Source organism: Pseudophryne corroboree, chromosome 6 (genome assembly GCF_028390025.1).
Source record: "Pseudophryne corroboree isolate aPseCor3 chromosome 6, aPseCor3.hap2, whole genome shotgun sequence".
In the NCBI taxonomy this organism is placed as follows: domain Eukaryota; kingdom Metazoa; phylum Chordata; class Amphibia; order Anura; family Myobatrachidae; genus Pseudophryne; species Pseudophryne corroboree.
The window spans coordinates 588,345,292-588,359,980 of NC_086449.1; the positions used below are offsets into that span (position 1 = coordinate 588,345,292).

At 44.2% G+C, this 14,689-nt stretch overlaps 1 protein-coding gene across 5 annotated transcripts in view; it reads left to right on the forward strand.

The window, feature by feature from the left end:
* Positions 1 to 14,689, forward strand: part of DBN1 (drebrin 1) — a 120,917-nt gene that overhangs the window by 68,344 nt on the left and 37,884 nt on the right. Inside the window, exon 1 of one of the 5 annotated variants that reach the window (XM_063927976.1) lies at positions 6,591 to 6,666. The exons of the other annotated variants lie outside the window; for them this stretch is intronic. The gene's annotated coding sequence lies outside the window, so the exon portion shown is untranslated. Of the gene's footprint in view, positions 1 to 6,590; positions 6,667 to 14,689 lie in introns of those variants that run through there. 5 annotated transcript variants of the gene reach the window in all.

A 14,689-nucleotide genomic window follows, 5' to 3' on the forward strand; every position in this document is an offset into this window, starting at 1 on the left:
CTAAGGGGAGAAGAAGCGAACTCGCCTGCTTGCAGCCGGATTGGGCTTCTTAGGCTACTGGACACCATTAGCTCCAGAGGGATCGACCGCAGGCCCAGTCCTTGGTGTTCGGTCCCGGAGCCGCGCCGCCGTCCCCCTTACAGAGCCAGAAGCAAGAAGAGGTCCGGAAAAACGGCGGCAGAAGACATCGGTCTCCACCAAGGTAGCGCACAGCACTGCAGCTGTGCGCCATTGCTCCTCATGCACACTTCACACTCCGGTCACTGAGGGTGCAGGGCGCTTGGGGGGGGCGCCCTGAGCTGCAATAAAAACACCTTGGCTGGCAAAAATACCACAATATATAGCCCCAGAGGCTATATATGTGGTAAATACCCCTGCCAGAATCCAGAAAAAAGCGGGAGAATAGGCCGCGGAAAAGGGGCGGAGCTATCTCCCTCAGACACACTGGCGCCATTTCTCCTTCACAGATCCGCTGGAAGGAAGCTCCCTGGCTCTCCCCTGCAGTCTACACTACAGAACAGGGTAAAAACAGAGAGGGGGGGCACTAAATTTAGGCGCAATATATATATATATAATATAAAAAGCAGCTATAGGGGACATAACTCGGTTAGTCCCTGCATTATATAGCGCTCTGGTGTGTGCTGGCATACTCTCACTCTGTCCCCCCAAAGGGCTTTTGTGGGTCCTGTCCTCATTCGGAGCATTCCTTGTGTGTGTGTGCGGTGTGTCGGTACGGCTGTGTCGACATGTTTGATGAGGATAATGATGTGGAGGCGGAGCAGATGCCTTTAGAAGGGATGTCACCCCCTGCGGGGCAGACACCTGAGTGGATGGGCTTATGGAAAGTAATGAGTGCACGTATAGACTCCTTATATAAGAAAATCGACGACATGCCAAATGTGGGACAGCCGACTTCTCAGCTCGTGCCTGCCCAGGCGTCGCATGGGTCGTCGGGGGCTCTAAAACGCCCGCTACCACAAGCAGACCCAGATGTCGACACTGATACTGACACCAGTGTCGACGACGATGAGTCTAACCTGATGCCCACTAAGGCCATTCACTGCATGATTGAGGCAATGAAAGAGGTGTTACACATTTCTGATATAACTACAGGTACCACTAAAAAGGGTATTATGTTTGGAGAGAAAAAACTACCCGTAGTTTTTCCCCCATCAGATGAATTAAATGAAGTGTGTGAAGAAGCGTGGGCCTTCCCTGATAAAAAATTGGTAATTCCTAAGAAGGTACTAATGGCGTTCCCTTTCCCGCCAGAGGATAGGTCACGTTGGGAAACAACCCCTAGAGTGGATAAAGCGCTCACACGTTTGTCTAAAAAGGTGGCACTACCGTCCCCTGATACGGCCGCCCTCAAGGAACCTGCTGATAGAAAGCAGGAGGCGATCCTGAAGTCTGTATACACACACACAGGCATTATACTTAGACCAGCTATTGCGTCAGCTTGGATGTGCAGTGCTGCCGCTGCGTGGTCAGATAAACTGTCAGAAAATATTGACACATTAGACAGAGACACGATCCTGTTAACCATAGACCATATCAAAGACTCAGTCTTATATATGAGAGATGCACAAAGGGAAATCTGCCGACTGGCATCTAAAGTAAGTGCATTGTCCATTTCTGCTAGGAGAGGCTTATGGACTCGCCAGTGGACAGGAGATGCAGATTCAAAAAAGCACATGGAAGTGTTACCATATAAGGGTGAGGAATTATTTGGGGATGGTCTCTCGGACCTAGTTTCCACAGCAACGTCTGGGAAGTCAGCATTTTTACCCCATGTCCCCTCACAGCCTAAGAAGGCGCCGTTTTATCAGGTTCAGTCCTTTCGGACCCAGAAAAACAGGCGTGGAAAAGGCGGGTCCTTTCTGTCCAGAGGCAGAGGTAGGGGAAAAAGGCTGCAACAAACAGCAGGTTCCCAGGAGCAAAAGTCCTCCCCCGCTTCTTCTTCCAAGTCCGCCGCATGACGGTGGGGCTCCACAGGCGGAGCCAGGTACGGTGGGGGGTCGCCTCAAAAATTTCAGCGATCAGTGGGCTCGCTCACAGGTGGATCCCTGGATCCTGCAAATAGTATCTCAGGGGTACAAGCTGGAATTCGAGGCGTCCCCACCCCACCGGTTCCTAAAATCTGCTTTGCCGATTGCTCCCTCAGACAGGGAGGCGGTGCTAGCGGCAATTCACAAGCTGTATTCCCAGCAGGTGATAATCAAGGTACCCCTACTTCAACAAGGCCGGGGTTATTATTCCACACTATTTGTGGTACCGAAACCGGACAGTTCGGTGAGACCCATTCTAAATTTAAAATCCTTGAACACGTACATAAAGAAATTCAAGTTCAAGATGGAATCGCTCAGGGCGGTTATTGCAAGCCTGGACGAGGGGGATTACATGGTATCCCTGGACATCAAGGATGCTTACTTGCATGTCCCCATTTACCATCCTCACCAGGAGTACCTCAGATTTGTGGTACAGGATTGCCATTACCAATTCCAGACGCTGCCGTTTGGACTGTCCACGGCACCGAGGGTATTTACCAAGGTTATGGCGGAAATGATGATACTCCTTCGAAGAAAGGGAGTTTTAATTATCACGTACTTGGACGATCTAATAAAAGCGAGGTCCAAGGAACAGTTGTTGGTGGGAGTAGCACTATCTCAGGAGGTGCTGCACCAGCACGGCTGGATTCTGAATATCCCAAAGTCACAGCTGGTTCCGACGACACGGCTACTGTTCCTGGGTATGATTCTGGATACAGTCCAGAAGAAAGTGTTTCTCCCGGAGGAGAAAGCCAGGGAGTTGTCATCTCTAGTCAGAGACCTCCTGAAACCAAAACAGGTATCAGTGCATCGCTGCACACGGGTCCTGGGAAAGATGGTGGCTTCTTACGAAGCAATTCCCTTCGGCAGGTGCCATGCCAGAATCTTTCAGTGGGACCTGTTGGACCAGTGGTCCGGATCGCATCTTCAGATGCATCGCTTAATAACCCTGTCTCCAAGAACCAGGGTGTCTCTACTGTGGTGGCTGCAGAGTGCCCATCTTCTAGAGGGCCGCAGGTTCGGAATACAGGACTGGGTCCTGGTGACCACGGATGCCAGCCTTCGAGGCTGGGGGGCAGTCATACAGGGAAGAAACTTCCAAGGACTATGGTCGAGTCAGGAGACTTCCCTTCACATAAATATTCTGGAACTAAGGGCCATCTACAATGCCCTAAGTCGAGCAAAAGCCCTGCTCCTACACCAGCCGGTGCTGATCCAGTCAGACAAAATCACGGCAGTCGCCCATGTAAATCGACAGGGCGGCACAAGAAGCAGGATGGCGATGGCAGAAGCCACAAAAATTCTCCGATGGGCGGAGAATCATGTACTAGCACTGTCAGCAGTGTTCATTCCGGGAGTGGACAACTGGGAAGCAGACTTCCTCAGCAGACATGACCTCCACCCGGGGGAGTGGGGACTTCACCCAGAAGTCTTCCAGATGCTGGTAAACCGTTGGGAAAAACCACAGGTGGACATGATGGCGTCCCGTCTCAACAAAAAGTTAAAAAGATATTGCGCCAGGTCAAGGGACCCTCAGGCGATAGCTGTGGACGCTCTAGTGACACCATGGGTGTACCAGTCGGTTTATGTGTTCCCTCCTCTGCCTCTCATTCCAAAGGTATTGAGAATAATAAGAAAGCGAGGAGTAAACACAATTCTCGTGGTTCCGGATTGGCCAAGACGAGCTTGGTACCCGGAACTTCAAGAGATGCTCTCAGAGGACCCGTGGCCTCTACCGCTCAGACTGGATCTGATACAGCAGGGGCCCTGTCTGTTCCAAGACTTACCGCGGCTGCGTTTGACGGCATGGCGGTTGAACACCGGATCCTAAAGGAAAAGGGTATTCCGGAAGAAGTCATTCCTACGCTTATTAAGGCCAGGAAAGATGTTACAGCAACGCATTATCACCGCATATGGTGAAAATATGTTGCATGGTGCGAGGCCAATAAGGCCCCAACAGAGGAATTTCAACTAGGTCGATTTCTGCATTTCCTGCAAGCAGGAGTGGATATGGGCCTAAAATTAGGCTCCATTAAAGTACAGATCTCGGCTCTGTCGATTTTTCTTTCAAAAAGAACTAGCTTCAGTACCTGAAGTTCAGACTTTTGTAAAAGGAGTGCTGCATATTCAGCCCCCGTTTGTGCCTCCGGTGGCACCTTGGGATCTCAACGTGATGTTGAGTTTCTTAAAATCACATTGGTTTGAGCCACTAAAAACCGTGGATCTGAAATATCTCACGTGGAAAGTGGTCATGTTATTAGCCTTGGCTTCAGCCAGGCGAGTGTCAGAATTGACGGCTTTATCATGTAAAAGCCCTTATCTGATTTTCCATATGGATAGGGCAGAGTTGAGGACTCGTCCCCAATTTCTCCCTAAGGTGGTGTCAGCGTTTCACCTGAACCAGCCTATTGTGGTGCCGGCGGCTACTAGTGACTTGGAGGACTCCAAGTTGCTAGACGTTGTCAGGGCCCTGAATATATGTTTCCAGGACGGCTGGAGTCAGAAAATCTGACTCGCTGTTTATCCTGTATGCACCCAACAAGCTGGGTGCTCCTGCTTCTAAGCAGACTATTGCTCGCTGGATTTGTAGTACAATTCAGCTTGCACATTCTGTGGCAGGCCTGCCACAGCCTAAATCTGTAAATGCCCATTCCACAAGGAAGGTGGGCTCATCTTGGGCGGCTGCCCGAGGGGTCTCGGCTTTACAACTTTGCCGAGCAGCTACGTGGTCAGGGGCAAACACGTTTGCAAAATTCTACAAATTTGATACCCTGGCTGAGGAGGACCTGGAGTTCTCTCATTCGGTGCTACAGAGTCATCCGCACTCTCCCGCCCGTTTGGGAGCTTTGGTATAATCCCCATGGTCCTTACGGAGTTCCCAGCATCCACTAGGACGTTAGAGAAAATAAGAATTTACTCACCGGTAATTCTATTTCTCGTAGTCCGTAGTGGATGCTGGGCGCCCATCCCAAGTGCGGATTATCTGCAATACTTGTACATAGTTATTGTTAACTAAAGGGTTATTGTTGAGCCATCTGTTGAGAGGCTCAGTTGTTTTCATACTGTCAAACTGGATATAGTATCACGAGTTACACGGTGTGATTGGTGTGGCTGGTATGAGTCTTACCCGGGATTCTAAATCCTTCCTTATTATGTCTGTTCGTCCGGGCACGGTGTCCTAACTGAGGCTTGGAGGAGGGTCATAGTGGGAGGAGCCAGTGCACACCAGGTAGTCATAAATCTTTTTAGAGTGCCCAGCCTCCTTCGGAGCCCGCTATTCCCCATGGTCCTTACGGAGTCCCAGCATCCACTACGGACTACGAGAAATAGAATTACAGGTGAGTAAATTCTTATTATTACACTCTAATATACATATACACACTTATATAGGTTATGTTTTATGTAAAAAATACTTGGCACGATGGGGATTGTAGTGCTCAAAGGTTTCCTAAAACCGTATTCCTTGTAATTAGTAGTTTAGATGCAGCAGCAACGTGTACGTGAACCTCTGGCCCCAGTGACTGTATACCTTATTTTCACTTGCACCTACATTCTGGAGCATTGCTTTTGAATGCTGGATGCTCGATTTACTCTGCTTTAATGAGTAGTTTCCTAATACCCCCCCTCCCCCCCTCTCTGTCTTTCCTATATTGTGTTGGTTACACTATATATGTCAAATGCCAACACATTTGGCATGTGGTATCGGTGTTCTGGGTTTTTTTTTGTCAAAGTGGCTGCCATGTAGGGTTGCTATCCCTTTAATCAGGGACACCTATGAATTACAAAGGTTCTGTGGCTGAAACTTGGTGAAATGCAGACTAGAGTTTGCCAGCCATATGGTCAGGGCAATTCATATCCCTGATTAAAGGAAAACTATAGCTGCCCTACGTCCAGGGTAAGTGGTCATCTGCAGCATGAAAATGTCTCCTTAGTAAAGGTGGCCTTTGGATACCAGTAGCTCTGCATTAGCTCAGATTTTGGAGGATGTCATAGGCTCTTATAATGCAACATCATTCTGTCCTGTACTTTAAAGAGAAGTTCTTTGTTCTCTGTGGGATGGAAGGTCACATTTCCTTCTATCACTGCAGGATATGACCTCATTAGTCCATCACTCATTTCATGGGACCTGTCTGCTCCCCCTTTCCAGGACATAGCAATGCTTATTACAAGCCCACTTAGATTGTCATATTTGTTTCCCCAATGAGTGTCTGATGACACATTAAGGCTGCTGCACTAGATAGATTCAATTCATGTCAGGCTCAATTCAGACAATAGAGATCTCCCTCCTTTCTCTCCAGCTGCTCTGGATAGTCTGTAATTATTAGTGGGGGTGTCTTCAAGGCTTATATTGCTGGCAAGGAGAATGGTGGGTCGAGGCGTTTTGTTCCTTCCATACTAAAGAACCTGTCAGCTGCCCAGCTCCGCAGCCACAGCATTGCCATAGTAACGGAGGGATGCCGCTCGCCTCAGTGTGCTGCAGTTTCCACATTAGCAATAACACATTTTAAGTACCTAGCCAGAGACATTGATAGTACACTACATGCGATGCCAAGGGACTGCCAATGTCTTTCTGCAAACTGAACTGCGAATATTAATACCTTTGTCATTTGCTGTTACGGTATTTCACTTTTTATTTTATATTATTACTTTATATTGTCCTTTTATATAGAAAGCTTTTGTGATTTGTACAGAAAACATTTCTCATGTTCTAATTTCAGCACAAGGGTTATTAGATTGTTGATTGGCCTAGATCAGGCTTTCCCAACCACGGTCCTCAAGGCACACCAACAGTGCAGGTTTTAGTGATATCCAGGCTGCAGCACAGATGGTTAAATCAAAATAACTGAGCTACTAATTAAGTCACCTGTGCTGAAGCCTGGATATCACTAAAACATGCACTGTTGGTGTGCCTTGAGGACCGTGGTTGGGAAAGCCTGGCCTAGATTGTAATTATTTATTTTTTATTTTATTTTTATAATTATTTCAAGGGTATGCACAAAACATGTAAAATAGCCTTTTTATATAGCTGTTACTTTTTCTCTTCTATTTACAGTATGTGACAAGTAACACAAATTAAACCGATTATTGTATAGTTTATTCTGCAAAAGTATATCTTAGACTCATGCAATAAATGCTTACTGAATATGTTCCTGATAAATATCCTATCACTTTGTATGAATATAAGTATCATTTCCAACAACTGGCTTTCATCAAATATTATGGTTGTAAATATGTATATTTTCTAATGCATAATAGTATGGGTGGGCTCTAGCGAAGAAGGAGCAGCAATCCCTGGCCTCTTGGGGAATAATAATTTTCTTGATCAACACTCCAAAATTGTTTTTCTTCCTCTCTACCAGTTACCTCTGCAATATTCAGTGACTAGCTGATATAGTCAGGCTACCAGAAGCCTGATGTCATGGGAGAGAGCGTGATTAGTGCTGGCGTGTAATTACATAAGTAGCACCTAGTCATACTGTCACAGGTAGAGTCCTTGTTAAGTGTGTATGTATGTATGTATGTGTGTATATGTATGTGTGTATATATATATATATATATATATATATATATATATATATATATATCAGACGTTAGGTCCACACTCACGTTTTCAGAGTTTCTTGCTGGGGTGCCTTCCAAAACTGGGGATCTTATACAGAGTCGCCAGTGGATTGCATAAACGAAGAGAAATGGGAGCACTCACCAGTCTTCATTATAGCAGTAATTTATTTGAAATTCATGACAGACAGAGCATCGACGTTTCGGTCCTCACTTGGACCTTTGTCCTGACAAAGGTCCAAGTGAGGACCGAAACGTCGATGCTCTGTCTGTCATGAATTTCAAATAAATTACTGCTATAATGAAGACTGGTGAGTGCTCCCATTTCTCTTCGTTATATATATATATATATATATATATATATATATATATATATATATATATATATATAATATATTCTTTTTAGTCAGTGTTTGGTTGATTTTTGTCTTTTCTTTTTCTTTTCTGTTTCAGCGTCTAAATCACACAATTACCTTCATGTTTTTGGACATCCTTTAAAAAAATCTAAAAAAAAAATTCACAAATTATCTGTTAGTAAATTTGTGATTTAACACTGAAACACAAAATCGATCATCAGTTAGCCATACATCGACCAAAATCCAAAATCGACTTTGAGTAAACATACCCCCCGGACCATTCATGGCATATATATCTGGGATGTGTTGAGCACCATTCAGTGGAACCTATAAGTACCATGCCCAGCATGCTACCAGAGTGGTTTATCATTTGGGTGGCATGCTGCCAAAGACTGTATAGTGTGTTACAGGGCTGAAGGGAATGTTACTTTGTATTACTGTGTAAGTTAATAGCAACACTGGCACCAAACAAGCAGCAAAGGAGTTACTGCCTTCCTGCTAGATAAATAATGTCTCCCATGTTGAAGCATGGAGGCCAAACCCTTTGTGATAACAGGGTAAATAAGTAGAAGAAAGCAAAATATTACTAATAATACAAGCCTTGTGCTCCCAATGATCCTCATTCTTCATCACATGGCGTGTGAGTTTATGCACAAGCTAGCAGTTCAGAGGGCCCACAAGAGGCTACCGGTTTGTCTGACTGTTAGGGAGTTCAGGATAGCGTCAAATATTTCAGTAAAGTGGGCAACTAGGTCATTATCACACAAAACACTGCTGGTCTTTCTATAAAGAACTCATTACCCCATTTTTACTAGACAAGCTGCCTCGGCAGAGTTCCCTTGTCAACTTCCACCAGTCATTGATCCCCAACCCTACAGAGCCCTGCATTCCACTTTCACTAGACCAGTGATCGGATTTATGTACTATAGAATATGCAAATGTGGTGACGAGGGACTTTATCTGAAATTGACTGGGTCCTGCAGGATGTGCTTTGCCAAGAAGAAAGTCTAATTCAGCTACTGTACTGTTATGCTGCTCGTGGCTTCCTGGTCTACTACATTCCTCCTGCATCCTGGAAGCTACAACACTATGAGACAGTGGTGCAGACCTCAGTGCAGCAGGTTGGGTGATCATTCTCCTAGGAGTTTCAGCTAGATTGGGGCAATCACCATAACGCAGTGCGGCTGCAATTACTCACTCCCTTGGCAAATGGTATTTTGAAATCTCTTTTAATGCAAGCAGAGGCATTATGGTCTTCCTCCCACTCCAGTTCCATACATGCTGCCTATGGTATACCATTGGATAATCACTGATTTTATAGCTGGATAGGAATACAGCGACTGCTTAGATGGCTTTAAGTCATCTGAATGCTTGCTTGTGTTATATGAATACAATAATAGTGTACTGGCATGGTTCGCTTTTGACATGGATCATGTCTAGTAATAATATCCACTCCGTACGGACTGTGTAATGGTTAGCCTTACTGCCTCACAGCACTGAGGTCATGGGTTTGACTTCCACCATGGCCCTAAGTGTGTGGAGTTTGTATATTCCTCCCACAATGGTAGGTTAATTGGATCCCAACAAAATTAACCCTAACGTGAATGCGTGTGTGTGTGTACATGTGGTAGGCAATATAGATTGTAAGCTCCACTGGGGCAGGGACTGATGTGAATGGCCAAATATTCTCTGTAAAGCGCTGCAGAATATGTGTGCGCCATATAAATAACAGGTAATAAATAAATAATAATAGTCATGCTTGTCCCAAAAATCATTTGGTCAGTGTTCCCGGTCTCTTTAGCCACATTCCCTGGAATTGCTTTTTGTCTGGACCAAATTATAAGACCTATCCCTTTTGGTTTTTATGCGTCAGAGGGTAGCCATTTTCAGGCAGGTAAACACTAAGTGAGCTTCAGATTATTAAAGAGAATTAAATGGGTGTTTTTTTTGGGGAATAAGCCGCAAATATTTAATGATAAATGGGCCCCTCGGCTGTTTAGTGTGTGTTTACACCACTCACATGATTTGCGTTGTACTGTCTATGTCCGGGCATACATTTTATGGCATTGTGGCTTTAGGACATTTGGAATTGCAGTAAAAAAAACCAAAACTGTGTGTTTTTGTTTTTTTATTGCATTTCTGCTTTGGACAGTCTCCTTCTTTGTTGTAGTTCATTGGCACAATTTTTGCACACTTTTGTCACTTTAGACCAGTGACAAAAGGCACCATAACAGTCCAGGTTTTAGTGTTAGCTATGCTTGGGCACAGATAGTGTAATCAAATGGGCTGAGGTACTACCGTAATTACATCACCTGATATTTAGCATGGATATCTCTAAAACCTTGACTTTTAGTGTGACTTGATGACCATGTTTGAGAACCTCTGGTTTAGATTGTCCTTCCCCCACTAATACTGCTTTTTGAACAGATTCAAAACCAGCAACATATCTACAAAAGATATCTGTAGGGTCACAAATTGGACACCCTTTGTACAGACACACTTCGTACAGTAAATATTTAGTTTTGACAACCTCTCATCCTGCTTGAAATCAGCAAAGTGAAATCTGCAGATAGGTGTGAAATGCTGGCGATTATAATAAAGCCATTTCAGGTCCCAGGCAGAGTGTACCCCCTTTTTATGTCCGTGGGGGTTGGTTGCACGGGTAGGGAGCAGAGGTGTAGCTGCTCCATAATGTGGCAGGCGGGGGGAGGGGGTGGATCTTTCTTTTGTCTATGTGGCAGTGGTCTGGCTCAGAAAAAATTGTAAAGCCCTGGACTATAGTAATTCTCTGCTTTAATAATTAAATCTCATTTTGATGGCCTTACTTATTGCAAGTTTTTTTTTTTTGTCTTTGCTAGATTTATGACCATTGGAGCACAAGCTATTCTAACGTGGTACAGTTTCAGAACCTGATTGCTGGTACAGTTTCCTGTACACCAGTTGTCTTTGCCTCTTCATTTTATGTATTATGCAACATACAGGCATCATTTTTATCTCCAATAACATTCCAGTGTTTGCTCATCTGCTTACGAATTTTGGCAGCTGTCTTATCTTTAGAAATAAGCATCTCTTGAACTCTATGCAACTCCAATATGCCAATCATTATAACCAAGCTAAAATGTCATCTATGGAGTAGGAAAGGGAGCTACGAGTCGCTTAGAAGATGTAAGCTCCCAATGTAACGGAACAATGAGGCAGGCCAGTCAGATGCTAGGTGGCATAAGGAGAGAGAGGAACTTGTAGCACAGAGGTAAGAGATCTTTGCAACTCTGAATAAGCCTCATAATCGTTTGTACAGGCGAGCAATACTAATCCATTATTATAGTATTGTTTTTACCTGAGTTGCTGACACTGTATTACTGAAATACCTGTCACTATGTAATGTTGATTTTTATATATGTAAAATAAAATGTGGTCTGTTTTTTTTTTTTTTTAAATGAAACCATTTCTTAGTATTTTTGTCAATGGCAGATACCACTAAATAAGCAGAATTTCCAGCCTAACCATTCAACAGTCTGTAAGACTCCATCAGATGATGATCAACATTACAGTCTGTTTGGGCTGAAATATAGCATGCCTAGTGGCCGGTTATGTCTTTTCAAACTTGGAGGCATGTACTTACTTAGCAGTGATAAAAGTGGAGAAGTGAGCCAGGGGTGAAGTTGCCCATGGCAACCAATCAGCACTGATGTAACATTTGTAATTTGCATACTATAAACGTATACAGAGCAGCTGATTGGTTGCCATGGGCAACTTCTCCACTGGCTCACTTTTCCACTTTTATCACTGCTTAGTACATCTCCCCCTTAGGCCCAGATTTATCAAGCCTTGGAGAATGATAAATAGCATGGTGATAAAGTACCTAAAGTACCAATTAATCAACTTCTAACTGTCATTTTTCAAACATAGCCTGTAACATGGCAGTTAGGAGCTGATTGGTTGGTACTTTATCACCGTGCTACTGTATATATCACTCTCCAAGGCTTGATAAATGGGGGCCTTAATTGGTTGGTAGCATTTATGGGTATATTCAGTTCTAATACTTGTCACACTTCTACTGTGCTGCGAACAATAGGTGGTTGTGTTGTTACTAATAAGCTGACAGTGTAGCCTGAAGCCTAGGTAGCCTGAACCAGGCTGAATGATTAAATGAAGGAAAATGTTCCCTGAGATGTAGCTGCTGTGCGAGACTCTTGTGGAGACTTGGTGATTTAGCATAGTTGAGTGTGCAGGTCCACTAAGTAGAGCGACATGTTTTACACCATTGTTTATATAATGGTATCCTATATTTTAACATTTGTGTAACAATTTCACAATATCCCTGTAAACAGAAGCACTCTTCTCTAAGAATGTATCACTAATGGAAGTGTGCTGTTTTATATGTCATATTTATCCTTCTCTGTTTCATCCCATCATTCCAAAACACCAGAAATCTGACATGTTTATTAACAGGTAGCTGTGTGTCCTCAGCGCTTCATGCATTTATTCCATCACGAGGTTCCTCAGTCTGCTACCATGGCAACATCTTGTAGCCCCCTGTTATTGGAGAGCTGTCGGTCTGCTTTTGTCTGTGTGTATTATGAAGGAGATGGAGAAGCAAGGAACTCTGGGCACTACCACAGCCTCTAGCAGCTCTTTCTTCATGTATTTCACATAATTCTCTCACCCAGCATCTCTCCTAGCATCCCACTCTGTACCATCCCCCATTTCCGTCCATCCATCCGTCGTTACACTGTGTTCATCATACAATTAGCATTATTGAAAAAAAGCAACTGGATAGATGCATGGCACTTGCTGGCTAAGCGCTTATTATTGTGTCAGTATGTGTGCTTCCTCTTCTAGGGTTTTGTACATGCTGCCCTTGGAAGATATTGTAAAACCTAGTCAGAACCTTGTACTTTGCTTTGTTAAAGCATTGGGATTATAATCATTTCCCCACCTGAAAGGGTTCTATGTCCTTAGATGAGAACAACTCCTCAGTAATCTATTACAAAGTGCTGTTACATATCTGAATGCGAAAGATGGAGACAAAATGATTGCAGCGCAAAGTAAATGTCAGTGTACAGGTCCTTTTCTTACACTATTCTGTATACAATCTATCCAAACACCTTTTGAATATCCTTTAAGAACATATTAAACACAGTTAACGTCCAGGTCAGATCTCACAGTTGTGAGTTAATAGGGTGATGTACTGTATGTTTACGATTGTCTGTGCAGCAGTGCGGACACACTTCCCTAGCGGATCACTTTCCCATCACAGCGCCCTGATGGTAATAGTAGCACCAGCCAGTATGTGGGACATATGCTGGCGGTCAGTGCATCATCTGCAACTGTACTGACCTGGGAGCACATCTCCACTCTGCAAACACAGGCACAGCAATCCTCAGAGTAGGTTTAACTATTTATTGTTGTAACCTTTGCTCAACAAATACTGTAAGCAATGACATTATGTTGCAATTTTATTTATTTTTTAATATTTTTTTTCCTCCTGTTCTTGGTGTGTATATTAACCCCTTCAGGAATCAGGACCACATGTTTGGCCAATATAAATAGACCAATTTTATGTGTATAGCATATTTTATTTTGTAGTTTGCCGAAGTGAGATTTTCATGGCAAATTGTATTTCTTCTTAGTAGCATATTAGGATAACTTTTTTCTTTTCTCCACCCCAACATTCATTCTAGATAACTGTGTCAACATGCTTTAACACAGACTTGGGTAACACAGTATGTTATAAAGCAAGTGTCTGTTCCTCCAATCCTTGTGCATGACCTCGCAATGGCTGCTTCAGTAGATGGAGGTCCCACTGCTTCCTATACAGGAGCAGCCTGTGGGACATGGACAATGGGGGGGATTCAGACCTGATAGCTGCTGTGCGTTTTCGCACATCGGGCGATCAGGCAGTCACTGCGCATGCATATACCCCGCAATGCGCACGCGTGTAGGATAACAACAAAGGGTATCGCTGGTCAGCGATGGGAAGGTGCGAAAAATCCGATTGCACGGGCGTTCGCAAGGTGATTGACAGGAGGAAGCTGTTTGTGGGTGGTAACTGACAGTTTACTGGGAGTGTCCAGAAAAACGCAGGCGTGCCCAAGCGTTTTCAGGGATGGTGTGTGACGTCAGCTCCGGCCCGATCAGCCTGTTCTCATCGCACTGTAAGAGCAAGTCCTAAGCTGCTCAGAGACTGCACAAAGTGGAGTTTTTCAGCTTTGCGTACACATAGGATCGCACACTTGCATGGCGAATTTACATCCCCCTGGAGGCAGCGACTATCTGAACGCAGGACAGCAAAGTTTGCAGCCCAGTGATCAGGTCTGAATCACCTGCATTGTGTAACGGGCAGAAGCATAACTAGTGCCCGCAGGAACTACATGTCAGGATGTCGATTTGCTCCCTGGAATGCCAAGAATTTAATGTCAGACAGTGGTTTTCTTAAATTTTTAGTTTATTGTGGGGGTTTTCTGTGTGTAACCTACTAGTATTGGTATGTTGGCAAACAATAGTCAAGTGAATGGAACTACCTGCATGTTAAATGTGTGTTCGCATCAGAAATTCCATACCTTTATAAAGGGACATAAGTGAGGATTTACATTTCCTACAAATCTGACTAAGGTGATCTGCTATCTGAAATAAGCTAGCAGCATTGCCCTTTTCATAGAGCTGTATTTTGTGCTTGGTTTAAAAAGAAAGTGATCTATGTATACACACGGACAACAATCCAAA